This window comes from Neoarius graeffei, chromosome 15 (genome assembly GCF_027579695.1).
Source record: "Neoarius graeffei isolate fNeoGra1 chromosome 15, fNeoGra1.pri, whole genome shotgun sequence".
Classification (NCBI taxonomy): domain Eukaryota; kingdom Metazoa; phylum Chordata; class Actinopteri; order Siluriformes; family Ariidae; genus Neoarius; species Neoarius graeffei.
In genome coordinates this window covers 57,032,790-57,060,314 of record NC_083583.1, presented here as the reverse complement: position 1 = coordinate 57,060,314, position 27,525 = coordinate 57,032,790, and the positions used below count along the sequence as shown (strand labels likewise).

The window sequence follows — 27,525 nt, the reverse complement described above, 5'->3', positions numbered from 1 at the left end:
GTGATCAACAGTATCAAAAGCTGCACTGAGGTCCAGTAACACCAGGACCGATGTTTTGCCTGCATCAGTATTAAGACGTATATCATTTATAACTTTAATCAGCGCTGTTTCAGTGCTATGATTGGCACAAAATCCTGACTGAAAGTTATCAAAACAGCTGTTTGACATCAAGAAGGCAGTTAATTGATTGAAGACAATTTTTTCAAGGATTTTCCCGATGAATGGTAGATTTGATATTGGCCTGTAGTTGTTTAATACTGAAGCATCCAGATTATTCTTTTTAAGTAGGGGCTTTACAACGGCTTTTTTCAGGGACACAGGAAAAATGCCAGTCTCTAGGGATGTATTTATGATCTGAAGCACATCTGTAATTATGAGGTGAAGAACAGACTTAAAAAAGTTGGTGGGCAGAATGTCCAATTCAGATGTTGAGGAACTGAGATTTTGTACAGTTCTTTCAAGAGTCTCGTAATCAATCAAACAAAATTCTGACATTGTGTTGAAATTGTCTGTCTGTGTCACTGGTGATTGCAGCTTTTCAGTTATTTGCAACTGAGATATATTACGAACAATATTCTGCCATATTTTATCAATTTTACCTTTGAAGAAGGATGCAAACTCATTGCATTTATTAACTGAGAGAAGTTCAGGTGCTAATTGTGGTGAGGGATTAGTTAGCTTCTCTACTGTTGAAAATAGCACACAGGCATTGTTCATATTCCTGTTGATGATGTTGGAGAAGAAAGACTGTCTTGCTTTACGAATTTCATAATTATATTTACAAAGCATCTCTTTATGGATTTGATAATGGATGTGAAGTTTAGATTTGCACCATTTTCTTTCAGTCTTTCTACATTCTCTCTTTAGCAATTTAACAGCTGGGTACTGCTTCCATGGTGCTTTCTGCTTGTCATTGACTCTTTTGATTTTGAATGGAGCAATATCATCCATAATTTGGGTCATATTTAAATTAAAAATTTCCAGTAAGTCGTCTACAGAGTCTGACATTTTAGTTGAGATTCGAGAGAGAGCTTGCTCAAAGAGAACACGTGTTGTCGTTTATGACTCTCCTACCCATAGTCGTTGAGCTGTTCTGAATGTGAAGGGACATAGAAACATCAGAGAAAACACAGAAATGATCAGATAAGGCCAGGTCAACAACAGTAGTAGAAACAGTAAGACCCTTTGCGATAACGAGGTCAAGGGTATGACCACGAGAGTGGGTCGGCCCCTGTACATGTTGTACTAGGTTGAAGTTGTCAGTAAGTGCAAGTAGTTCTCTGGCATAAGTGTTTTCAGGATTATCTACATGCAAGTTAAAATCCCCAGATATAATAAGACAGTCAAACTCTAAGCAAATGACTGACAACAGTTCACCAAACTCTTCCAGAAAAACTTTGGCTGAATGTCTCGGAGGCCTGTAAATAGTTAATAACAATATGTTAGGAGAGCATGTAACAAGTACACATAAGTGTTCAAAGGATGTAAAATCACCAAGTGAGGACTGTTTACATTGAAAAGAGGCTTTGAATATATTTGCGATCCCTCCACCTTTCCCTTGTCGGGTAGCACTCATGAAATTAAAATTTGGGGGAGCTGCTTCAATAAGGGTGGTAGCACTATTTGCTTGATCTAGCCATGTTTCAGTTAGAAGCAAAAAAATCAAGATTGTGTTTGCAAATAAGATCATTAATTAAAAATGACTTGTTTAATTAAATTTCATTAACTTCATGATACTTCCTATATTAATTCAGGCATTATATCATCACGAATCATGCATTAGTTTACTTAAATGTATGATTTGTAGCCTTATCGTGAAGTGCTCCCAATATTTTTATGCTAACGTGTTTTGTAAAATAATTTCTAAAACACAAAACATGATTAGCATAGGATTCTAATTTTGTTCGCAAAAATGAATCTGACTTTCACTTGTTATTGTATGACAAATAATTACCCAGTATGTTATGGATAATTCAGATTTCAAAATGTCCTGCATTATCCTCTATTAATGTAAAGGATTAAGCCAATGTTTTAACACTTACCAAGTTTTAGGACATTGTCATCACTTGTCCAGCATGTCCTGAACTTGGGGACAAGAATGGCAGCAGCAGTCAGCTCTGGATTGGCAAGCATCTGCCCGAAACGCTTTTCAAGTCCTGCTTGAAGAGCATCTACTAAAGTCACACAGAACTTGGAGGAAAGTCAAAGGTGCTGGAGCTTAGGCCAAGTTTACATTAGACCGTATCTGTCTCGTTTTCTTTGCGGATGCACTGTCCATTTACATTAAAACGCCTGGAAACGCCGGGAAACGGGAATCCGCCAGGGTCCATGTATTCAATCTAGATCGTGTCTGGTCCAGTGCTGTGTAAACATTGAGAATACGCGGATACGCTGTGCTGAGCTCTAGCTGGCGTCGTCATTGGACAACGTCACTGTGACATCCACCTTCCTGATTCGCTGGCGTTGGTCATGTGACGCGACTGCTGAAAAACGGCGCGGACTTCCACCTTGTATCACCTTTCATTAAAGAGTATAAAAGTATGAAAATACTGCAAATACTGATGCAAATACTGCCCATTGTGTAGTTATGATTGTCTTTAGGCTTGCCATCCTTCCACTTGCAAGTGGTAAGTGATATGCGCTGGGATCACACACACAGCGGCTCAGTCCCGAATCACTGCTTGTGCACTTCACTCGCGTGCTCTGTGAGCTGCGCAGGGCCGGAGTGCGCACCCTCCAGAGGGCACTCGCTGTTCAGGGCGGAGTGATTTGGAGCGCAGGATGCCTGCGGAGCCGAGCGTATCCGTGTATTGGTGTTGCTGTGTGCACGCGAATCGTGTATTGGTGTTGCTGTGTGCACACTAATCGTTTTAAAACCGTTAATCTGATGATCCGCTGATACGGTCTAATGTAAACCCCACCTTAGTCTTGAGAAGTGTTATTGTGGGCATTAGCCATCCCATCTGCACACTGGCCTCTCCCTGAAGAACATCAACTGCCTTTGCAAATGGGCTTATCGTCTTCACATATTCTGCGAGAAAAGCAGTCTCAGCAGGAGTGAACCTGTCAGAAAACAAAATTTAAAACACTTCAGTGGCTACAAAAAACGTGGAACACATGATCATGACTTATTTCTGTATATTACACACATACATTATTTATATATATAATACTTACATGGGAATTTTTAGCGCACTGCACACAGCTGTAATGGCTCCTTCTCCTTGTTCTCTCATGATCCTCACATATCTCTCCATGGCCAGAAAGAGAGAATTCCACCTTGTCTCATTTGGCCTCAAGAGCTGGAGTTTACATTTTTCTTCAATTATCCTTGCAGCTGCTGCAGATCTACTGCTTTTGTTCCATAGACTCCAGCACTTTGAAAATGCTGAATGAGAGAGTCGCTTGTAGACAGTGTTGGCATTTGCTTGTGAAACATCAGCTGTTGACACCATGTTCAGAAGCAGGCAGGCACAGCGATGATGTTTTGGCAGTTGGTATTCCAGGCCATCATCTTCATCCAACATGGTTCCAGCGTCAACAAACTCAAGATCTTCAATATTTTCCCCTTCTTCCTCTTCTTGGCTGCTCTCTGTTTCTGCTGTTTCACTCGGCCTTGTTTCCTCAAGTGGTTCCTGGTTATTATTTTCATCCAGCTCTCCGTAGATGCGAAAAGCTTTAATAAAATTAGAGCCATTATCAGTGGTTGTGCGCATGATCTTGTCACTGATATTGTACTCTGTGTGAATGTGATTCAGGGCACCAGCAAGTGCAGAAAATGTATGCGATCCTTTGAGCTGTTTGCATGCTAATGCAGCAGAGCATCTCTTCATTGTTTCAGGCTCTATCCAGTGTGCTGTGACTCCTGTGAAACTGCATCTGTGTGCTGTCCAGTAATCGGTAGTGGTAGCAATGAACTCAACCTCACTCATACTGTAGCAGCTTTCAGATTATTCTTCATTTCAACTGTTGCTTTCTCAACTTTGTTTATCATGGTACCTCGGGACATTACAACCACATCTGGTTGCAGGTGATGCACAAGAGTTTTCAAACCCTGCTGTTGGACAATACTGAGAGGGTGCAGACCTTGAACAACAAAGTTCACGATGACTTCATCCACACTTTTCTATGACACTCTCTTAGTTTCCCACAGTTTAAGTTGCTTGGAGGGGCCTTCATCTGAGGGTGACTTCCTCTTCAGAGTCGGTGCAGTGAGGTTTTGGTACCTCTCCAGGTGATTCACGTGCTTTCTCTGGCAGTGACAATACACACGTAATAGACACAGACATACACAAAAAGAGAAAAGTAGCTTAGTTGACAAAAGTACAATTGTTATATAAATGTTTATTATTGTCTTCGGGGGGAGTTGACGTGGATGACTACTACTGGCACACAGGGGACGTCAGTGTTCAGGGCTTTCAGCATGAAAGCCTTTTCAGCCAGAAAACGTATTTATTTTAACCCAAACCTATCCAAGAGGGGCTTTCTGGCAGATAGCTCTGAAGAGTAACATCTCACAAAATTGGCACGACGGCAATGAATTGAGGGTGATTGGATTTTTTTTTTTTTATCCAAGCGCTAATGTTAGCTGGCGTTAGCTATCAAAACAATGTGTTCCCATTATCATTGCTAACGTTGTAAACTCATCTCATCTCATCTCATCTCATTATCTGTAGCCGATTTATCCTGTTCTACAGGGTCGCAGGCAAGCTGGAGCCTATCCCAGCTGACTACGGGTGAAAGGCGGGGTACACCCTGGACAAGTCGCCAGGTCATCACAGGGCTGACACATAGACACAGACAACCATTCACACTCACATTCACACATTGACGTAAACTAAAATGCTAAATTAGCTAATGTTAACAACTGAAAATGCACCTTACCTGAATGTGCTTTTTCAGATTAGACAGGGAATTCTTATACACCAGAAGCTCGTGGTTTTTAGGTTGGCACAAGACACAGTGCATTCACCATGAATCACTCTTGGAGCCGACAACATCGAACAGTTCTCTGAAATAAGGCCATGGATGGGGAATGTCTTGCTTCTCTGAATCTATTCTGCTGTCTTTGGCAGACTCGGCAATGTTCCTTGGTTCACTTTCTTCCTTCATGTCGCTTCTGCTACTTTTCTCTATCTCACAAACTGTACTCTCACTTGGCGCCTTCTCTCTGTGGTTGACTTTCCCTCTCTGTGTAGTTACGCCTTTTACGTCGTCATCATCCGCGTAGGTTGAAACAAGTAACGAGCTTGTTTTGACAATGTAAAAGAGTAGAAAGTTTAAATATTTGTGTTCAAATGTAGGGAGTGAAAGTAAAAAGTTGTCAGAAAAATAAATAGTGAAGTAAAGTACAGATTACCTGAAAAATCTACTTAAGTACAGTAACGAAGTATTTGTACTTCGTTACTTCCCACCTCTGACAAAATTAAATCTCATCTCATTATCTCTAGCCGCTTTATCCTGTTCTACAGGGTCGCAGGCAAGCTGGAGCCTATCCCAGCTGACTACGGGCGAAAGGCGGGGTACACCCTGGACAAGTCGCCAGGTCATCACAGGGCTGACACATAGACACAGACAACCATTCACACTCACATTCACACCTACGGTCAATTTAGAGTCACCAGTTAACCTAACCTGCATGTCTTTGGACTGTGGGGGAAACCGGAGCACCCGGAGGAAACCCACGCGGACAACATGCAAACTCCGCACAGAAAGGCCCTCGCCGGCCACGGGGCTCAAACCCGGACCTTCTTGCTGTGAGGTGACAGCGCTAACCACTACACCACCGTGCCGCCACAAAATTAAATGTTACAGAAAAAAAAAGTTTGTATCTGAGCAGCGTATTACATAAGAGAGCACTTTTCAGATTGAAAAAGAAAACATAACGAAGGCTGCTGGGTTTTGGTGCAAAATTAAGACGCGACGGTCAAAGTGTCCAGAAGAACTGTGGCTGGTTCTGTAAGACGCGCAGTAAAACCGAGTGCAGTTTTATCATTTCATGATAAAACTGCACTCATTGTACCTGAGACTACTATTATTTTTTTAAAGCCAAATGTCATCTCACACCTAATATTGACTTTGTTTCATTTATTATGGCTTACTGCTGTTTATAGTATTTTTTTATGTTGAACCATTTAATTATTTTAAGCCAGTTTTGGTCGACAGCATTTCTTTACATGTGCCTAAGACTTTTGCACAGAACTGTACATCCTGGGTATTGAACAGAACATAACTAAGCAACCATGTGTGAACTTTTGCCAAACATGTGATGCCACATCTCACTTTTCTTTTTTGTCATAGTGCTCATCCAAGATGTGACCAACCGCACACAGGAAGACTTCTGCAAATGAGTGTCAACTACAGATGATGGTTTTCTTCTCTTAGAAAAAATTAAAATTCAGAAATAAAGCAGTAAGGCACTGACAATAGAATAAGGTCAGCGGCGAGTATTTATTTACAGTGTTGGGGAAATAGAGTGAGCTGATGAGAGGCTGGCTGGAGCAGGGCTCAAACCCAGGTCTGGACCTGGGAATAATTTAGTTAAAAAGCCCTAAATCATTTCCCATTCATTCTCTATGGTAGTGCAAACCTACTATGGATATATGTTGACCACTCTGACTTTGTGGTGCAGTTCCCATTTTTTTTTTTTTTTTTTAAGATGTGCAGTCTCTGAAAACCTTTATTCTAGACAAACTTCTGTGGAGCCAAGGGGTGGCCCATGGTAGCCACACACAAAAGTCTGGTGACCCCTCTGCACAGGACTGCATTTCAGGCAGAACATTTTTGCAGAACCATTCCTCTGCAGCCGCTGTTCCCATACAGACACATTTTAACAGCGCAACCACCACCCATTCAACCGCATGCAACCAAGTAATTCTCAGAGCCCTTCTCGCCAGCCACTACCTGCTGCCTGCACCTTGAGGAGAGAGATCTTAACAGTATAATAGCTGGTAAGGTTTTAACACATAGAAAGAAGTATCTTCACAATGTTTTAAATGTTGCTTGTTTAGTGTGTGTCTTATGGCTGGGATACATGACTCAAATGAGATGTGATCTTGTAAATTTTACTACCAGTATTTAAATCACAAGTTATAAACAGCCTCACTGTGCCAGGAAAAAGAAATATTCAGTTTCTGCAACCATGGAAAGTCAGTAGAATTGCTTTTTCCATGCATTCATTGAGATGGGGCTCGAATGTACAAGTTGGCATCCATCATATTACTGGCAGACACTCTTATCCAGAGCAACATACCTAGAGCAGTGTGGGGTTACATGTTTAGCTCAAGGGCACTCTAATCATTCCTGCTGGTCGAGGGAATTGAACCTGCAGCCTTTTGGCCCCAGAGCTGCTTCTCAAACCATTAAGCCATGGCTTCCCTCAGCAAAATGCTAATCGGATAAGTAAGGCAAAGGGATAACTTTTCTAGTACGTCCCATAGTGTTAACATTAAGCTTTTGGATGCAACATGATCTGCTGGTATAATCTAATTTTATTAATAATTTCAGAGAGATTGTACTGACTGCAGTCCTTCTTTTTTATTTATTAATTGTGGTGGCAATGTTTCTTTGTTTACCCGGCAATATGGTGGGCGCCGTGTGATAAACAGAAATCTGTGACGTCAGTGAAAGTCCTCTATATTTTGATTTTGTACCTGTCAGGCAAATAAAGAGAAAGATAACTTCCTATTTCGGTCACTGTAGTAAGAAGCCAAAGAAGAGAAGAGAGAGAGGTGAGGGAGATGCTGGATGACAGTGAGACAGTGAGACAGACAGAGACAAAGTCAGACAGTAAAGGAGAGCAACAACAACAGCAACCAGTTGAGCACTCGAGGAAGTGGACTTACAGGTACAGCACACCGCCTGCATTATGCATTTAGCTACAGTACGTCTAGGATTCTGCCTTCAACAGATGATGTGGAAGATAGTGTTGTGCATGAACGCGTTCAAAAGAACGCGTTCATTGAACACGCTCGTTTTTCCATGAACTTTGAACTGAACGCAACAACTTTGTAATGAAAGAACTTGAACGTGAATTCGTTCAAATTATGCGACATGAACGACAAACATGAAGATGAATGAAACATGAAACCTGATGAATCGAGTGGCACGTCTACTTGCAAGATATTTTACGTTCTACTACTTCACTGTCAGTCTGATGTTGTTGTCACTCACTGCCCTGAGGTGCCGCGTGTGTGCAATGCGTCATGGATAACGTAGTGTGAAGCCGGAGATAGTGGATGGCTCTATGATTTGGCTCCATACTACGTTACCCATGATGCAGCAGAGCAGAGTAGGCGTAACCCAGCATTCCCTAGCTACAGGCAGCAGACAGCGCTCACACCACAGCCGGCGCACACTCACAGCAACATGGCCAGTGAAAGTTCAAGTAGCGGCACGGAGAACACAGATGAGACGGATTCTCCTCATGGTTATTTACAGCAATTTTACACAATTTCACACAAAGACTCAGACGGTAAAAACCTTACCTTTCTGTGTAAGCTCTGTCCACCTTTCCTGAAAAAAACAAGTAAGAACATCGACAACGTCGTTCTCAAATTTGAAACAACACATTGAGTTGAAGCATCTGTCCAGTTTCAAAGCATATATGCAAGTCCTCGAGGATCAGAAGGGAAAGGGCAAGAAGATCCCCTGCCAAAATCCCAAAATCCAAGTCACACTGCCTGCAGCCTTCAAGAGTACCACTGTCTCCCAGCAGCAGGTAGATAAACTGATTATTGACTACATTGTGGAAGATTTACAACCACTAAGCAAAGTTGAGAAATCCTCGTTCATCAGACTAGTTTATTAGAAGTTACTGTAGTTGAAACTGAAAGCATTTGTTTGAAGTCACGTGTAACGTTTTGGTGCAGTGGTTGAGTCAGTGAAGAAATCAAAATATTTTGTCCTTTTTCCATATATAGTACTGTATGTACAATAACTTCCATTTTGTGTGATAGAATATAATATCTATAATATGTGAGTAGTTTTGAGCTAGAATGTAGCATATGATTTTAGTCTTTATTTTCATATCCCGCCTAAAAGTAAAATGAACTGAACTTTGAACTAGTTCAGAATTAAAACTGTGAACTATGAACGTGACCAGTTCACTTTTAACATGTTTGAACTGAACTTGAACTAGTTCAAAAAAAGTGTGAACTTGCACAACACTGGTGGAAGATACTTCTGATATATATGTCTTACGTGTAATTTAACCCTTTGCTGCCTGCCCCAAATTCCCCTATTTTCACCAATGCCTATTCAAACAAAAATAGCTTTAGGTTGGACTTCAGGATCGCCATCATGCTGTATACCATTTTAAAGCTTAATAAATAAGCTAAACAACTGCACTATGTTTGGTAGTATTTATAGACACTTATTTATGAATAATACCTTGGTCCAAATCGAACTCTTTTCTGCTTGAACGACCATCAGTTTCACTATCTACACTACCGTTCAAAAGTTTGGGGTCACCCAGACAATTTTGTGTTTTCCATGAAAAGTCACACTTTTATTTCCCACCATAAGTTGTAAAATGAATAGAAAATATAGTCAAGACATTTTTCTGGCCATTTTGAGCATTTAATCGACCCCACAAATGTGATGCTCCAGAAACTCAATCTGCTCAAAGGAAGGTCAGTTTTATAGCTTCTCTAAAGAGCTCAACTGTTTTCAGCTGTGCTAACATGATTCTACAAGGGTTTTCTAATCATCCATTAGCCTTCTGAGGCAATGAGCAAACACATTGTACCATTAGAACACTGGAGTGATAGTTGCTGGAAATGGGCCTCAATAGAGATCTTGCAGTCACGTGACCGGAAAGTACACAGCCGCCATCTTGTCGGTAAAAACACCGCTGAATACTGCTGCACTCGTGTACAGAATGGATCAATTTCAACTGACGGACTACACGGCTCATTTTTCTAATGAACAGATAACTGGATATATGTCTAAAATAAACGATCTACAGATTAGTGACCCTTATGGCTTACCGGACGTAGTTTTCACGACCGTGTCAGAGGATATTGAACTGCCAGCGGTGGAATACCCAGACGTTCTCATCTCATTATCTCTAGCCGCTTTATCCTTCTACAGGGTCGCAGGCAAGCTGGAGCCTATCCCAGCTGACTACGGGCGAAAGGCAGGGTACACCCTGGACAAGTCGCCAGGTCATCACAGGGCTGACGCATAGACACAGACAACCATTCACACTCACACCTACGGTCAATTTAGAGTCACCAGTTAACCTAACCTGCATGTCTTTGGACTGTGGGGGAAACCGGAGCACCCGGAGGAAACCCACGCGGACACGGGGAGAACATGCAAACTCCGCACAGAAAGGCCCTCGCCGGCCCTGGGGCTCGAACCCAGGACCTTCTTGCTGTGAGGCGACAGCGCTAACCACTACACCACCGTGCCGCCCGTGGCATCTTGTAAACAAGAAAATAATCCTCATTGGACGGGTAAGTCACTTAAGTAGTTCGCACTGACCAGCCGATTATAGAATAGAAAAAGGTAATTCCAGCTGTAATTCCAAATCGTCCGTCTTGTTTACCATGGATCTCGCGTTGGAGAGGTAGAGGCTTAGCAGTGGAGATTTGAGTGGCTGTTTTCTGAGCTTAGTCAACAGGCCGGCTCTGCCTGCAGCCTCACGTTTGCTTCCATTCCCGACGCCGCCTCCTTCGCTTTGCTTCCGATAACAATCCACGGAGACCCCGCTGGTCTTGCTATCTCGTCCGGAATGTTGTGCATGCAATGGAAATCGCTACAAACCGTCATTTTCTGCTGGAAACCAATGTCCAGTAAGTCCATACGGTTGTAGTGGATATTGAAGTCCGGTACAGATGAACAACACGCAAAAATACACACAATAAACATAAAAAACGTGCACAGGTAGGGAGAGCTTGTAGCTGCAGCCATTGTAGTAGAATTGTATATAGTAGGGTTTTCCAGAAGAAAAGGTAGAAGTAGAAGCAGAAGTAGAAGGCGGAAATATGGCGTTTGACCGACAAGATGGCGTCTGTCACAATCTGGATCGGCTGTGACGTCACATGCAAGTGCTCGTAGATATTGCACCAAAAACCAGACATTTGCAGCTAGAATAGTCATTAACCACATTAGCAATGTATAGAGTGGATTTCTGATTAGTTTAAAGTGATCTTCATTGAAAAGAACAGTGCTTTTCTTTCAAAAATAAGGACATTTCAAAGTGACCCAAAACTTTTGAATGGTAGTGTATTTTTGAATCTGACTGAGGTAGAAGAACAACTTTATTTTATCACACGTACACTTAAGCACAGTTAAATTCCTCTCTGCATTTAACCCATCTGAAGCAGTGAACACGCACATGCATACATAAGTGAGCAATGAGCACACACACATACCCAGAGCAGTGAGCAACTACTGTATGCTACAGCACCAAGGGAGCAGTTGGGGGTTAGGTGCCTTGCTCAAGGGAGCAGTTGGGGGTTAGGTGCCTTGCTCAAGGGCACTTCAGCCCAAGGCTGCCCCATGTTAACCTAAACCTAAGCTAGTTGCATTACTTACAAATACAAGACAGTAAAAGGCAACCAATCAAAAGAAAGGATTCATTCTTACCAGAATCTGATTAGCTATGGTACAATTAACAGTTATTCCACGAAATTGAGTCGTACATGAACTGATAGCCAACGAGGTGCATAGCACTGAATTGGCTATAACCCATGTACGATGAGATTGAGTGGAATAACTTTTATTCTATCCACATTCACTGGATTTTGAGAAACGGAGCATTTTTATTTTTTGCAAATTCAATAAATAAAAACTTTATACAAAACACCCAACAAAATAATTTCTGCTTAGAATGTAAATAAACCGGTGAAGTGACAGGAGCACTTTTGTTAAAAATGCTATAATAATAATAATTCTTGAAAAATAAAAAAAGATATGCTCTTTCCAGGGCGGCACGGTGGTGTAGTGGTTAGCGCTGTCGCCTCACAGCAAGAAGGTCCTGGGTTCGAGCCCCGGGGCCGGCGAGGGCCTTTCTGTGTGGAGTTTGCATGTTCTCCCCGTGTCCGCGTGGGTTTCCTCCGGGTGCTCCGGTTTCCCCCACAGTCCAAAGACATGCAGGTTAGGTTAACTGGTGACTCTAAATTGACCGTGAGTGTGAATGGTTGTCTGTGTCTGTGTGTCAGCCCTGTGATGACCTGGCGACTTGTCCAGGGTGTACCCCGCCTTTCGCCCGTAGTCAGCTGGGATAGGCTCCAGCTTGCCTGCGACCCTGTAGAACAGGATAAAGCGGCTAGAGATAATGAGATGAGATGCTCTTTCCATCAAATACTTTCATTCCATATTTTTGTATTTTTAGGGGATTTGTTTTCGAGTAGAGTTTTTATTTCATCCTCGGTTGGTTCAGTAACACGCTCCGCCATTTTGTTTTTCTCTACTCACAGTATATGAGCTGATAGCCAATCAGAACTTGGTCATATCCAGTTGCTCATATCCAGTGAATGTGGATAAGTATTGTAAGGCATTTTTTTTGTTGTTTTCAAGGTATTTCTATTTTGTCATAGCAACTATTATGTCATCATTCCTGGAGGAACGATATTTAAAGGGCCTGGCATCAAAGGGTTAAATTGTAATAACCTTATGAGCTTTATCACCAATTAAAATAGCATAACTTTAACAAACCTTCCAGATTTTTTTAATCAGTTGAGGGTTAAAAATATCTTATTATATAGGAGTCTTCACGGCGTACTTTGACATTGCAGTCACTGTTGCCTGCATAAGCAAATGATAAGAGTGAGTGACCAAAAATTTGACTGTTTAGCCTACAGCAATTTGACTACTTACCTTGCCCGAGATGGAGTCCACCAGGGGGCGAGGTATTGTAAATATTTTGTCAGCATGGTACTGACACTAATGTCAATTGGCGTACATCGCTTGCTTGCTAAGAGATAGTAGCAATTTGTGGTGAAATGATGTGCTAAATATTGAATAAATATGCTCATTTTTTATATATATTAAAATATATTTAAAAAAATTATTTCACCACAGGGGTGGCACGGTGGTGTAGTGGTTAGCACTGTCGCCTCACAGCAAGAAGGTCCGGGTTCGAGCCCTATGGCCGGCGAGGGCCTTTCTGTGCGGAGTTTGCATGTTCTCCCCGTGTCCGCGTGGGTTTCCTCCGGGTGCTCCGGTTTCCCCCACAGTCCAAAGACATGCAGGTTAGGTTAACTGGTGACTCTAAATTGAGCGTAGGTGTGAATGTGAGTGTGAATGGTTGTCTGTGTCTATGTGTCAGCCCTGTGATGACCTGGTGACTTGTCCAGGGTGTACCCCGCCTTTTGCCCGTAGTCAGCTGGGATAGGCTCCAGCTTGCCTGCGACCCTGTAGAACAGGATAAAGCGGCTAGAGATAATGAGATGGGATGAGACCTTGCCCGGGATGGAGTCCACCAGGGGATGAGGTATTGTAAATATTTTGTCAGCATGGTACTGACACTAATGTCAATTGGCGTGCATCGCTTGCTTGGTAAGAGATAGTAGCAATTTGTGGTGAAATGATATGCTAAATATTGAATAAATATGCTCATTTTTTATATATATTAAAATATATTTTAAAAATAATTTCACCACAGGGGCGGCACGGTGGTGTAGTGGTTAGCACTGTCGCCTCACAGTAAGAAGGTCCTGGGTTCGAGCCCTGTGGCCGGCGAGGGCCTTTCTGTGTGGAGTTTGCATGTTCTCCCCGTGTCCGCATGGGTTTCCTCCGGGTGCTCCGGTTTCCCCCACAGTCCAAAGACATGCAGGTTAGGTTAACTGGTGACTCTAAATTGAGCGTAGGTGTGAATGTGAGTGTGAATGGTTGTCTGTGTCTATGTGTCAGCCCTGTGATGACCTGGCGACTTGTCCAGGGTGTACCCCACCTTTCGCCCGTAGTCAGCTGGGATAGGCTCCAGCTTGCCTGCGACCCTGTAGAAGGATAAAGCGGCTAGAGATAATGAGATGAGATGAGATGAGATATGTGAAAGCATGAAAACCAGTGACGTGAAATAATTTATATCTGTCACAGATCTGACTTAAATGGTGTGTTGATCAGGGTCTGTCTGAATCTGTACAGTTGATGGTCTGACAGAAGAGCTTTACTACTAAGCTACTGATATCATCAATAGCTAATTATTATTATTATTATTATTATTATGACAAACATTTTTTTGATGTCTGGGAAACATAAGTTTTCCTCAGGACTATATTAGTACCAGAGTAGGCTTTCAGAAAGTCACTTGAAGTCTGACTACAGTATTAATCACATGAATATTTTTCCCACTCTTTGATCTATGGAACACTTCTCCTACCCACAACCCCCCTGCTTACACACACACACACACACACTGTATTTTTCCATTTCACCTGCTCCTTTCACCCTTCTCACCCCTTCTCTTTCTCTCTCTCTCTCTCTCTCACACACACACACACACACACACTGTATTTTTCCATTTCACCTGCTCCTTTCACCCTTCTCACCCCTTCTCTCTCTCTCTCTCTCTCTCTCTCTCTCTCACTCACACACACACACACACACACACACACAGTCCACAGGCTCGCAAAGTCGCAAAGTAGATAAGGATCAAAGAGATGTGAAAAAACTGTTGTCTCCTTGGCCTTTTGAACTATTTGACTGAAGTTCAGAAATTTGAGAACAGCAGCAGCAAGATTTTTAACAAGCCAATTCTTTTTGAGTCAGGTTATTAAATGTATTGTGATAAATACCTGAAATACCAGTATTTGTTTCACAAGCATCTTGTTAAAGTATCTTAAAATAATCCTAAAATTATATTTTTCTTTGAGGTCAAGATGCAGAAGAAACTAGTGTTCTTCCCAGGGAAAATCTGTGTTGTGTTTTGCAAGGGACCATTCAGATTTCTCCTCCAGGAGCTGTGTGAAGAAGCCAGAGAGATGGGTTGAGGATGATCCCACTCTGCAGGACAAGTCTGCGCCCATGAGGCAGGTCATTTTGTGGCAGCAGGCTCTGGCTGTGGTTGGTCAGAGAGGAGGGAATACCTCAGACAGGATGGAGGTAGACTGAGCTGCATCCCAGGGACACGTATGTACAAGCTGCAGCAGTACCGGCAGAAGAGGCAGCAATCTACCACTGCTTCTACATCCATACCTGCTGAACATGCCTCAAGGGCCCTGGCTAAATGTATAAGTAAGTGATTTTGTTCATATTTTTTGATACGCTAACTGGCCACTTATTAGGAACATGCATCCACCTGCTGTTTTATGCAGTTATCTAATCAGCCAATCCTTTGACAGCCAAATAATGCATAAAATCATGTAGATAAAAATCAAGATCTTCAGTTAATGTTCACTTCAAACATCAGAATGGGAAAAATTGTGATCTCTGTGACTTTCACTGTGGCATGGGCTTTGGTGCCAGATAGACTGGTTTGAATATATCAGAAACTGCTGATCTCCTGGGGTTTTCACACACAACAATCTCTAGTTTAGACAGAATGGTGCCAAAAAAAAAAAAAAAACATCGAGCAAATGACAGTTCTGTGGGTGGAAACACCTTGTTGATAAGAGAGGTCAGAGGAAAATGACCAGATTGGTTTGAACTGCCAGGAAGGATATAGCAACTCATATAATCACTCTTTGCAACCATGGTGAGCAGAAAAGCATCTCAGCAGAGGAGCACATTGGGTTCCACTCCTGCAGCCAAGCACAGGAATCAAGAATAATTCAAGGAATCAAGAACAAGTTCCTATTAAAGTGGCCAGTGAGTGTATGTATGATTTAGAAACAGTGTTTTAAATTTTCCTCATATACATCCATCCATTATCTGTAGCCATTTATCCTGTGCAGGGTCGCGGGCAAGCTGGAGCCTATCCCAGCTGACTACGGGCGAAAGGCAGGGTACACCCTGGACAAGTTGCCAGGTCATCACAGGGCTGACTCATAGACACAAACAACCATTCACACTCACATCTACGGTCAATTTAGAGTCACCAATTAGGCTAACCTGCATGTATTTGGACTGTCGGGGAAAATGGAGCACCCGGAGCAAACCCATGCAGACATGGGGAGAACATGCAAACTCCACACAGAAAGGCCCCCATCAGCTGCTGGGCTCGAACCCAGAACCTTCTTGCTGTGAGGCAGCAGTGCTAACCACTACACCACCGTGCTGCCTCAAATATACATGTGACAAATGCTTTTAAGTCATTCCAAACAGGGCAAACTAATTCTTTTTGTGCGACCCTGTAGAAGGATAAAGCGGCTAGAAATAATGAGATGAGATAATGAGACACTCTAATTCTTGTCTGTACCACAGTGATGGATGAGGATGAAGAACTGAAGAGGGCAGTGTTGCGCATCTCACCCTCTAAGCTACAAATACAGAGCTGTAAGTACTCTGTTATTACACTGACCAAAGGTCAGAATCGATGATGACTAGCTCTACTTTGTAACTGAAGTCACCCCTATTTATTTATCTGTGTCTGTGTGTAACCAGTTGCTGCACCACCAGCAGCAGAACAGAAGGGAGACAAAACTTGTCTTGCCTGTAGACAGCCCAAGTCTCAATATGAGACTGATGGGTCCTCCATCCACTTTTTTATATCAGCAAGGGTCTGTGCACTGTTTCTATTGCTCAAAGAAGGTGTATCAAAGTTACGTTGCTAAGGGACTCTTTAACACTGCCCTTTGAAGAATCTGTGGGGACAGAATTCTTCCAGCAGGAGCTGGATTCCACCAAGAAACAGCTAGAGGAGGAGATGGAGAAAAAGAGGAAACGAGCAGACTCCCAACAAGCAGGCCGTCTCTGTAGCTTCTGCCACATGGATCTGAAAAAACTAATTTTACATTTACAGCTGCAAGAAATTTTTAAACCCCAAGAATTTTTAATGCTTTCCATGCATATATCTCACATTTGATAATACCTCAGTGTTTTGTGGAATTTGAAATAAAATAAAATGAAATATAAACACACACACACACACACATGGGCGCCGCCAGGGGGGGAAAGGTTAGAACAATTCTAGGGGCCCAGCACTGCCATGGGGCCCTTTAAGGGGCTGATAATATGATTTTAATAAGACTTTTGAAATAACAACAATGCAATATTCCATCCGGTAAAATGAGCTAATTGAACAAGGTTGTCTATTTCTTGAGTTCTTCAACATATTGTCATTTAACCCTCCCCCTTTTGCGAAATGGTACGGTCCAGTTCTGGTAGAAGCGCGATGCGTTAAATCTGTGTGCTGATCAGTGCAACGCTACTTGCTGCTGTGTCGCGGTGCAGCAGCCAGCCAGCCAGCAGTGGAGTGCGTACAGTCTATGATCGCTAAATATGAAGAGTGGCTGTCAAAAACGTAAAGAAAGGCAGCTGAAAGCTGAGAGGAACCGGAGAGGCAGGCAACTGGTCACTCAGTTTTTCCCAAAGAAAGGTAGCTATCGCTCACATGTGTGTTCAAAATATTAGCGAATGGTAAATGAACAGTATGAACGTGGTTGGATTAGCCTATCAAGAGAACACTTTTACAGTTTGTACAGTGACATTTTTTCCATTTTAATAACTGAACTGACTGGTGTGATAAACAAGATGAAATATTACATTATGCTGGTGCTAATAACTAGTGCTAATAACCAGTTTCATAACTAATGGGGTGCCCTAAATATGCACAGATTCAGCCTCAGGGGGACCTCCGCCCTACCAAACCACTGAACCCCCCTTTGGAGAAGGAGGTAAGCAGCAATACAACCCATAAATGCTTTAGGGATTGCTGCTTTTGTTGAAAGTTGGGGGGCCCAAAATTCTAATCTTTCATGGGGCCCAAAATTTCTGGCGGTGCCCCTACACACACACACACACACACACAGTACCCTCCACAATTATTGGCAACGATCATGGACACAGTGTAACTGAAACATGCGTTTCCCATTTAAATTGTACATTTTTGAGTTGATTGGCGTGTGTAGGAACTTTCAAGCTGTAATCCATGACTTCCTGATTAACTGAGGAACAAATATGAGGTGACACAGAGACCCTTAGTCATCCAGCAACATGGGAAAGATAAGAGAACACACAAACCAAATGAGGGAGAAGTGTGATGACCTTCATAAGTCAGGGAATGTTTATTAAAAAAAAAAAGCTACTCACCTGAAAATGTCCATTTTTACTGTTGGGGCAATAATAAAAAAGTGGACACCAACTGTTACAAACTTGCCTGGAAAAGGACCCAAGTTTATTTGCCCCTATGTACAGTGAGGAGGAGGGTAAGAGAAGGGGAAAAAATCCCCAAGGATCACTGTTGGTGAATTACAAGAAAAAGTACAATCTTAGGGTTTCCAAGCCTCCAAAACCACCATCAGACTCCGCCTCCATGCCAACAGATTATTTGGAAAGTATGCCAGAAAAAAAGCCTTTTCTGTCAGTTAACCACAAATGTAAGCACCTGAAGTTTGCAAAATGCTACAACTTTGACTGGAACCGTGTTCTGTGGTCTAATGTAACAAGAAATGGAGCTTTTTGGCATTAAAAAAAACCCACTCGGGGTGGGTTTCGTGTAAAAAGAAGGATGACTATAATGAAAAGAACCCGATCCCAACCGTAAAATATTGTGGAGATTCTGTGATGTTTTTGGGCTGTTTTTCCTCCAAATGCCCTGGAAACCATGTTAGGGTCCATGGCATCATGGGGTCCGTGAAATACCAGGACATTTTAAATCAGAATCTGGCTGCCTCTGCCAGGAAACTAAAACTGGGTCGTCACTGGATCTTCCAGCAGAACAATGATCCAAAGCATATGTCCAAATCAACACTAAAATGGTTTGCTGAGCACAGAATCAAGCTTCTGCCATGGCCATCTCAGTCCCCTGAGCTGAACCCCATTGAAACCCTGCGGGCTGAGCTGAAGAGGAGAGAGCACAAGAGAGGGCTGAGGACCCTGGATGATCTGGAGAGATTGTGCAAAGAGGAATGGTCTCAGATGCCCTGCTCTGTATCTCCAACTTTATAAAATATTAAAGGAGGGACTCAGTGCAGTTTTACTAGCAAAGGTATGTTGTCCAAAGTATTAGATGCAGGCGTGTACAGAGCAGACAGTACAGTACAGTACAGAGCAGGACAAAGTGTAGAGAAAGGACTGACAGATTTTTATATCAGTATTTAGAAAGATCCAACTGACAGAATTCATAGCACATTTTTTGTTGATAGTTTAGATGTAGTGTAATAAACGTGCAGACTTGAGTACATGTGTAGCGGGTGTAACGTGTGGGTGGAGCACAGAAGACGGCAGGACAGAGATCAGGATAAATATCGTCTTTTATTGCCGCACTTTTCAGTCGGGCACTCAACAAGTAACACTCGGAGATTCCCACACACACACACTCCGTAATCTCCTCTCGGCAAGCTCCCCTCCGCTCTCACTCTCCCTCCTTAAATAGGGCGCGGTTTACTGGGGAGAACACACACAAAACACAGGTTAATTACACTCAGGTGTAGCGATTCTGCCACTTACCTTCCCCAACTCCGCCCTCCTGTCACAGACCGGCGCTTGACCACGCCCCCTGTACTGCCCTCCTTGAGTGTGTCTAACCCAATTCAACAGTCAGCCTAACTCCATTCATGAAAACGCGAAGTCAGGAAGTAGCCTCCAAGCTCCAGTTTTAATGAACAATGAGTAAAACTGAAATCATACAAAATAAGTATTCAGTATTAAGTTTTAAGAGAATGCAATAAAACAAGTGAAAGTCTAAGAATGTCCTTGAATCATCTCTTTGTTGGCTTAGCTTGGCATGGTAGAATTCTCATGGAACAGCATGGTGAATGTATCTTACATAATATCAAGTAATCAAGGAAAAAAATATGGAGGTCTATCATCAAAATCATAATCTTCAACGTGTACCTAGTATTTGTACTTACAGACGATGCGTTCTAAGGGCGTAAACTTAAAAGATGACAACAGATGGTAAATCAGAGCACAACATCAGTAGGAAAGGTCCCGTGAATATGGTCGGTCCGGTCACCATGGTTACACAAACAAATGCTATGAATTATTATTGCTGCACAGCCAAAAAAGGGCCACTAGATGGCACCAAAATGCCTTTAACCTAAATCTAAGTAACTAAAACTGCAAGGGACAGAACACTCCCCGCCTGGCATCTGTAAGATGTCATTATCAACTTGACTTTAAAAAAAAGGATATGCTTATTCTTCTTTCTCCATCAGCAGGATGATCTCTGACACAGGACGAAGAAAATTCTTAACAGTCCCTTCCTTTGTCAGTTTCAGCTCCACTTTACGGACTCTGTCATCTTGACCAGGAAAAACTGCTGTGATGATTGCCATGGGCCAAGTGTTGCGCGCGGCTTGGGCATCTCGTAGCAGGACCAGATCACCCACTTGAATGTTGCGCCGCTCATCTTGCCACTTCCTTCGAGGTTGCAGAGTTTGGAGATACTCTGCCCTCCACCTGTTCCAGAATCTGTTGGCCATATTCTGTACTTGCATCCACTGCCGTTTGTAGAGGTTTTTCTCTGCAAAGTCACCAGGTGGTGCCAATAAGGCACCCTTTTGAGTGAGTAACATAGAAGGGGTCAGGAGGTATGGTTGGTCTGGGTCAGTTTGGATAGGGACAAGCGGCCTCGCATTCATAATGGCGGACACTTCTGCCATCAAGGTGCACAGGACCTCGTGAGTCAGGGCTGCCCCCGGGTGCATGAGCATGGCGTCCAAGACTCTCCGGGCCACTCCTATCATGCGCTCCCAAGCCCCTCCCATGTGGGAGGCATGGGGGGGATTGAAATGCCACATACAGCCCTCTTGACTGATGTACGTTTGAACACTGGTCTCTTGCATCGTAAATCCTAGCTCTTTGTTTGCACCAATGAAATTAGTGCCGCAGTCGGAGTGAAGTGTCTTTGCTGGTCCCCGAATGGCAAAAAATCTCCTCATTGCATTTATACAGCTTGAACTGTCCATAGATTCAATTACTTCGATATGAACAGCGCGGGTCCCCATGCAGGTGAACAACACGGCCCATCGTTTGCTCTGAGCCTGTCCCCCTCTGGTTCGGCGGGCAGTCACATTCCAAGGGCCGAAAACATCAAATCCAACATGGCTGAATGGTGGTGCAACACAGAGACGTTCTTTAGGCAGATCTGCCATCTTCTGCTTCTCTGTGCTGCCACGAAGCTTTTTGCAGGTGATGCACTTATGTAGTACACTGCTTATGCACCTCTTCCCACCTACTAGCCACAGTCCTGCTGCATGTACGGCTCCCTCCGTAAAGAGACGCCCTTGGTGACTGACCTTCTCATGATGATGGCGAATCAAAAGTAGGGAGATGTGATGGCCACCAGGTAAGATAAGCGGACGTTTCTCATCATTACCCATCTCTGCATTGGCCAGTCTGCCACCAACTCTCAGCGTGCCTTCTTCATCCAAGAAAGGATTCAACTTTGAGAGTGGACTGCTTTTAGACACCACACCACCTTGAGACAGTGCTTTTATCTCCTCAGGATAAGCTGCACCTTGCACAGACTGAATGATGGTTTTGTTTGCTTGCAACAGCACTTCAGCTGTATGGCTCTGACTACAGTGATGCCATCCTTTGCATTTTGCATCTTTCTCGGCAGAGGCGGACTTGAAAGAACGGGCAACATGAATGAGAGATGCAACAGCTCTAAGGAGCGTGGTCCATTTTGAGAATCTCTCAAAGTGTTCAGGCCTAAACTGCTTCAGACTTGTTCAAGTAGCATATGTAGCTGCCTCGGGACGGATCTCAACATCATGGTGTGGGTCAATCAGCTGAAACGTGTCTGGAGATGCTGTGCTTAAGTCAGTCTGCTTACACAGAAAGGCTGGTCCTGTCAACCAGGAAGTGCATGTCAGTCGCGATGCTGGCACTGATCTTGAGGCGTAGTCTGCCGGGTTATGCTCAGTAGACACATAATGCCACTGCTCTGGACTGGTGAATTGTCTTATCCGTTGCACTCTGTTGTGCACATACACATAAAAGCGTTTAGTTTCATTGTAAATGTAACCTAGGACAACTTTACTGTCACAGAAGAAGTGTACGGCATCTGGCTCAAAGTCAATCTCATCCACAATGAGTTCAGCCATCTCGACAGCGAGAACTGCGGCACACAATTCAAGTCGTGGTACTGTAATGTCTACCTGAGGGGCTAACTTGGCCTTTCCTAGGATAAATCCAAGCTGGCAGGTCCCATCCTCACTGATGGTCTTGAGGTAGGCCACAGCACCAATTGCTTTGGTGGATGCATCTGAAAATATGCAGATCTCTTTTCTTTTTGCTTTTGACAGGGACTGCGGTGTATAGGCGCGAGGGACGTGGAGTTTCTCTAGGTCCTTTAGTGAGTGACGCCATGTCTCCCACTCTGCCCTTTTGTGTTCAGGCAGAGGCGAGTCCCATTCAATGCTGTCCACTGAAAGTTCTCTGAGCAAAAGTCGTCCGTAGAGGGTCACAGGTGCAGCAAAGCCAAGGGGATCATATAGGCTGTTCACAGTAGACAGTACGCCACGTCTTGTGTATGGCCTGTCGTCGTCTGACACCTGAAAGCTGAATGTGTCTGTAGTAATCTCCCATGTAAGCCCAAGGCTCCGCTGTGTGTGTGGTGTGTCTCCCTCAAAATCAAGGTCCTTTATGTCTTTAGCATGATCCTCTTTGGGGAAGGCCTTCAAGACATTAGGGCTGTTGGAGGCAATTTTGTGTAGCCTCAGGTTGGACTCCGACAGCAGGGCCTGTGCTTCCTGAAGAAGACTAATGGCTTCGGCTTCTGTGGGCAGTGAGACGAGCCCATCATCCACATAGAAATTCCGTTCTATGAAATGCCTGGCAGCAGTGCCATATACCTGTTCGTGCTCTTGCGCAGCCCGTCTCAGTCCATACGTCGCCACGGCAGGAGAGGGCGTGTTGCCGAAGACGTGGACTTTCATACGGTACTCTATTATGTCTTTTGTGGTGTCATTGTCACGATGCCATAAGAACCTGAGATAATCTCTGTGGTCGTCTCTCACCAAGAAGCAGTGAAACATCTGTTGGATGTCTGCTGTTATGGCTACTAGCTCCTTCCTGAAACGGATCAAGACACCCAACAGGCTGTTATTCAAGTCTGGCCCTGTAAGCAGAACATCGTTCAGAGAAACACCGAGGTGTTGTGCACTGGAGTCAAAAACTATCCTGATTTGGTCAGGCTTCTTGGGGTGGTAAACTCCAAATGTCGGAAGGTACCAACATTCCTGATGCTCTTCAAGCAGTGGCGCGACCTCAGCATGGTTGTTTTTGAGTATTTTCTCCATGAAGCCTATGAATTGTTCCTTCATCAACGGTTTCCTCTCCAAAGTGCGATGCAGAGAAGAGAGACGACTGAGAGCCTGGGCCTTATTGTTGGGAAGGCGTGGCCGTGGATGCCTGAATGGCAAGGTGCCACCCAGCTGTTGGCCTCATCTTTGTACATGTGTTCGTCCATAATTCTCAGAAATTTCTTGTCTTCTATTGAGAGAGCAAGTTTGTTGTCGTCCTTAGTTTTGTGAAAAACCAGACTTCCTAATGCTTTTTCTTTTGCTTTTCCTGTCTGTGTGTGAGAGATATCTTTGATTTGTATGTGGCCAGGGCATGGAGTGAATAATGAGGGGCGTCCATTTTCTAGCACGTTAGTCTTTGCACAGTAGACCTGCGGCTCATGTGCATTTCCCAGGCACATCTCGCCAACCAAGACCCAGCCCAGGTCTAGCCTTTGGGCAAACGGTGCGTCGTTCGGCCCATTGATGTGTTGTCTGACTTTGTGTGCTCTGAGCACATCTCTGCCTAACAGCAGGAGGATACGAGCATTTGGATCCAGCTCTGGAATCTGTGAAGCAATGGACCTTAAGTGTGGATGCTGCAGGGCCATTTTTGGCGTAGGTATTTCAGCTCTGTTATCAGGTATCTCATTGCATTCAATCAAAGTGGGGAGTGAGAAGCTGTTTCCACTGTTAACTGGTGCTATGCAAAAGCCATCAGCTCTTCTGCCGCATGTTTCCACTACACCAGCGCAGGTCTTCAAAGAGTATGGAGCTTCAGTGTCGAAGACACCAAAGAGATCGAAGAAGTCTGACCTTGCCAATGACCTGTTGCTCTGATCATCGAGCATGGCATACATTCTTGCTGCCATTTCAGGTTTCCCGTGTGGATATACTTTGACAAGACAGATCTTGGCGCATGACCGTCCAGCGCGGCCTTCTCCACAAACCTCCATGCAGTACGTGTTGGCGGTGGTCGGTTGCTCATCTCCCTCCCCGCCGTCCTGTACGGCTGGCTCGGCGGCCTTTGCTGACCAGGGGGGTGGGCCTGGGTGTAGAGCACTGATATGATTCTCGCTATCACACTCCACACACTTCAGAACAGCTTTGCACTGCTTTGCTAGATGTGAGTCTGAGGCACAACACTTAAAGCATATGCCTTGCTCCTTTAAAAGGGCCTTTCTTTCCTCCAGTGTTTTCAGTCTGAAGCCTCTACATTTCTTAAGGGGGTGTGGCTTATTGTGGATAGGGCAGTGCTTACCCACGTCGGGTTTCTGGCTGCTGTCAGCTTCGTGATCAGTAGTGGACTTTACATCAGTCTTATTTACTGCCACAGGTGTTTTGTACTTTATTTTTGCTGCTGGCCTGTCATGCTGATTGAAACTGGTGCTGGTTAGAGCAAAGCTTGGGTCATTTCTTATTTTTGCATTAAGGCAGACAAATTCAGTGAAGTAGGAGAAAGGTGGAAAAGTAACATTATGCTCTCTTTTGAATTTAGAGCCTTGGTAGATCCACTTTTCTTGTAGCCCGAAAGGCAGTTTCTCTACAATGGGGTTAGTGCCACGGGCTGTGTCTAACACTGTGAGCCCAGGTAGGTACCCATCTTCCTTTGCAGAGAGCAGTTCCATTAAAAGATCACCTAACTCTCTTAATTTGCTGTGATCCCTACTGGAAATTTTGGGAAAGCTGTCTAACTTCTCAAGAAGAGCCTGCTCAATAACCTCTGGAGAGCAATAGACTTCGTTAAGTCGTGTCCAGACCATCTGCAACGCCGCAGCAGGATTTCCTATGTGGGCAGATCTAAGCCTTCTGACGTACTTGGAGGATTCTTTACCAAGCCATTTTGTCAGCAGATCTAATTCTTCACTGGCAGACAGGTCCAAGTCATGGATGGCATTTAAGAAAGATGACCTCCAAGCCCTGTATGTGTCTGGATTATCATCAAATTGCTTTAGACCTGTGCTGATGATTTCCCTGTGTGCTAAATATCTAGCCATATTTAACATATCATCAGGTGGGCGTGGCGGTGCAGGCATGTAGGGAGAGTAGGGAAATGTAGGAGTTCCCTGTGGGATGCCAGGTTTTGTTTTGTAATGCGGTTGTTCTCTGTCGATAGTCACAGGCTTTGCAGGACTAGGAGTTTGTGTGTGTGAGTGAGAGTGCATAGGCTGCTGTGGCAAGTTAGGACTAGGGGTGTAACCTGCGTTGAGCGTTGGCTGTCAAGCTCCTATGTGTGTTGAAGGTGCAGGCGCCTGATGACTATTACTGACAGGCTGTGGGTTCTGTGTTGGTACTGGTAACGAGTTTACATAGTCTCTTGTGCGCTCATCCGCACTTTCTAAGGAGAGAAGCTCTCTTATGTCACCATGATGATCTTGGCTTATCAAGGGGTCTGGGGACTCCTCATTTGCAAATTCTCCTGCCGCTTCTAGCATTTCAGCCACTGCCACAGCAGCGGCAGCCTCTTTTTCGAGAGTAAGAGCTTCTAGGTTTGCTTCCAATTTTGCTTTATCTATTTTCATTTCAGCCATTTTCTCTGCATATGCTGCGCGGGCTTTAGCTGCTTCTGCCTTGGCACGGGCTATTACTGCCAGAGATGATTTGGATGCTCTTGTAGAGCCAGAGCGTTGAGAATGCTTGTCTGACATACCTCTGTTGTTGTAGGCTGTTTACCCCTTTGAGAGACGTCTTTTTACTGTACTGCCCTCCTTGAGTGTGTCTAACCCAATTCAACAGTCAGCCTAACTCCATTCATGAAAACGCGAAGTCAGGAAGTAGCCTCCAAGCTCCAGTTTTAATGAACAATGAGTAAAACTGAAATCATACAAAATAAGTATTCAGTATTAAGTTTTAAGAGAATGCAATAAAACAAGTGAAAGTCTAAGAACGTCCTTGAATCATCTCTTTGTTGGCTTAGCTTGGCATGGTAGAATTCTCATGGAACAGCATGGTGAATGTATCTTACATAATATCAAGTAATCAAGGAAAAAAATATGGAGGTCTATCATCAAAATCATAATCTTCAAAGTGTACCTAGTATTTGTACTTACAGACGATGCGTTCTAAGAGCGTAAACTTAAAAGATGACAACAGATGGTAAATCAGAGCACAACATCAGTAGGAAAGGTCCCGTGAATATGGTCGGTCCGGTCACCATGGTTACACAAACAAATGCTATGAATTATTATTGCTGCACAGCCAAAAAAGGGCCACTAGATGGCACCAAAATGCCTTTAACCTAAATCTAAGTAACTAAAACTGCAAGGGACAGAACACCCCCGCTGCCACATACCCCCACCGCCCGACTCAGGCCGGGCGCCCGTCCGGCCCGCAGCCGACTCCCCCCCGATAGGAGAGGAAGTCTGCCACGACCACCTGCGCCCCCAGCCTGTGGACCACCTTTGAGTTGAAAGGTTGGAGCGCCAGATACCAACGGGTGATCCGCGCGTTGGCATCCTTCATGCGGTGGAGCCACTGGAGGGGCGCGTGGTCCGAACAGAGGGTGAAAGAGCGCCCCAGCAGGTAGTAACGGAGGGCGAGGACTGCCCACTTGATCGCCAGGCACTCCTTCTCGATTGTGCTGTAGCGCCCCTCACGCACTGACAGCTTTCGGCTGATGTATAATACTGGGCGGTCCTCTCCCCCCACCTGCTGGGACAAAACGGCCCCCAGCCCTCTGTCCGACGCATCCGTCTGTAACAAAAAAGGGAGAGAGAAGTCAGGGGAGTGCAAAAGTGGCCCCCCACACAGTGCAGCCTTTACCTCAGAGAAAGCCCGCTGGCACTGCTCCGTCCACTGGACCGGATCTGGCACCCCCTTTTTAGTGAGGTCAGTCAGCGGGCTGGTGACGTCCGAATAATTAGGTATAAACCTACGATAATAGCCAGCCAGCCCCAGGAACTGTCTCACCCCCTTTTTGGTCTTGGGCCTCGGGCAGGCCGCAATCACTGCTGTCTTATTAATTTGGGGACGCACCTGCCCGTTATCCAAGTGGAAGCCCAGATACCGTACTTCCACCCGCCCAATCGCACACTTCTTTGGGTTGGCAGTGAGCCCCGCCCGCCTCAGCGACCTAAGGACGGCCCTCAGGTGTTGCAGGTGCCGCTGCCAGTCATTACTATAAATGATGATGTCATCTAAGTAAGCGGCCGCATAGGTGGCGTGGGGCCGGAGGACCCGGTCCATCAGCCGCTGAAATGTAGCGGGCGCCCCAAACAGCCCAAACGGAAGTGTGACGAAC

At 44.4% G+C, this 27,525-nt stretch overlaps 1 long non-coding RNA gene and 1 pseudogene across 1 annotated transcript; one reads left to right on the top strand and one right to left on the bottom strand.

The window, feature by feature from the left end:
• LOC132899030 (radial spoke head protein 3 homolog B-like) overlaps positions 1 to 15,063 on the top strand; it is a 36,498-nt pseudogene extending 21,435 nt beyond the window's left edge.
• A 4,223-nt stretch (positions 15,064 to 19,286) lies between these two features.
• On the bottom strand, positions 19,287 to 20,010 carry LOC132898922 (uncharacterized). The gene is made up of 2 exons (XR_009656601.1): positions 19,905 to 20,010; positions 19,287 to 19,668 (listed from the first exon to the last, which is right to left on the bottom strand). It is a non-coding gene; the product is annotated as an uncharacterized LOC132898922 (long non-coding RNA).
• Positions 20,011 to 27,525: the final 7,515 nt, after the last annotated feature.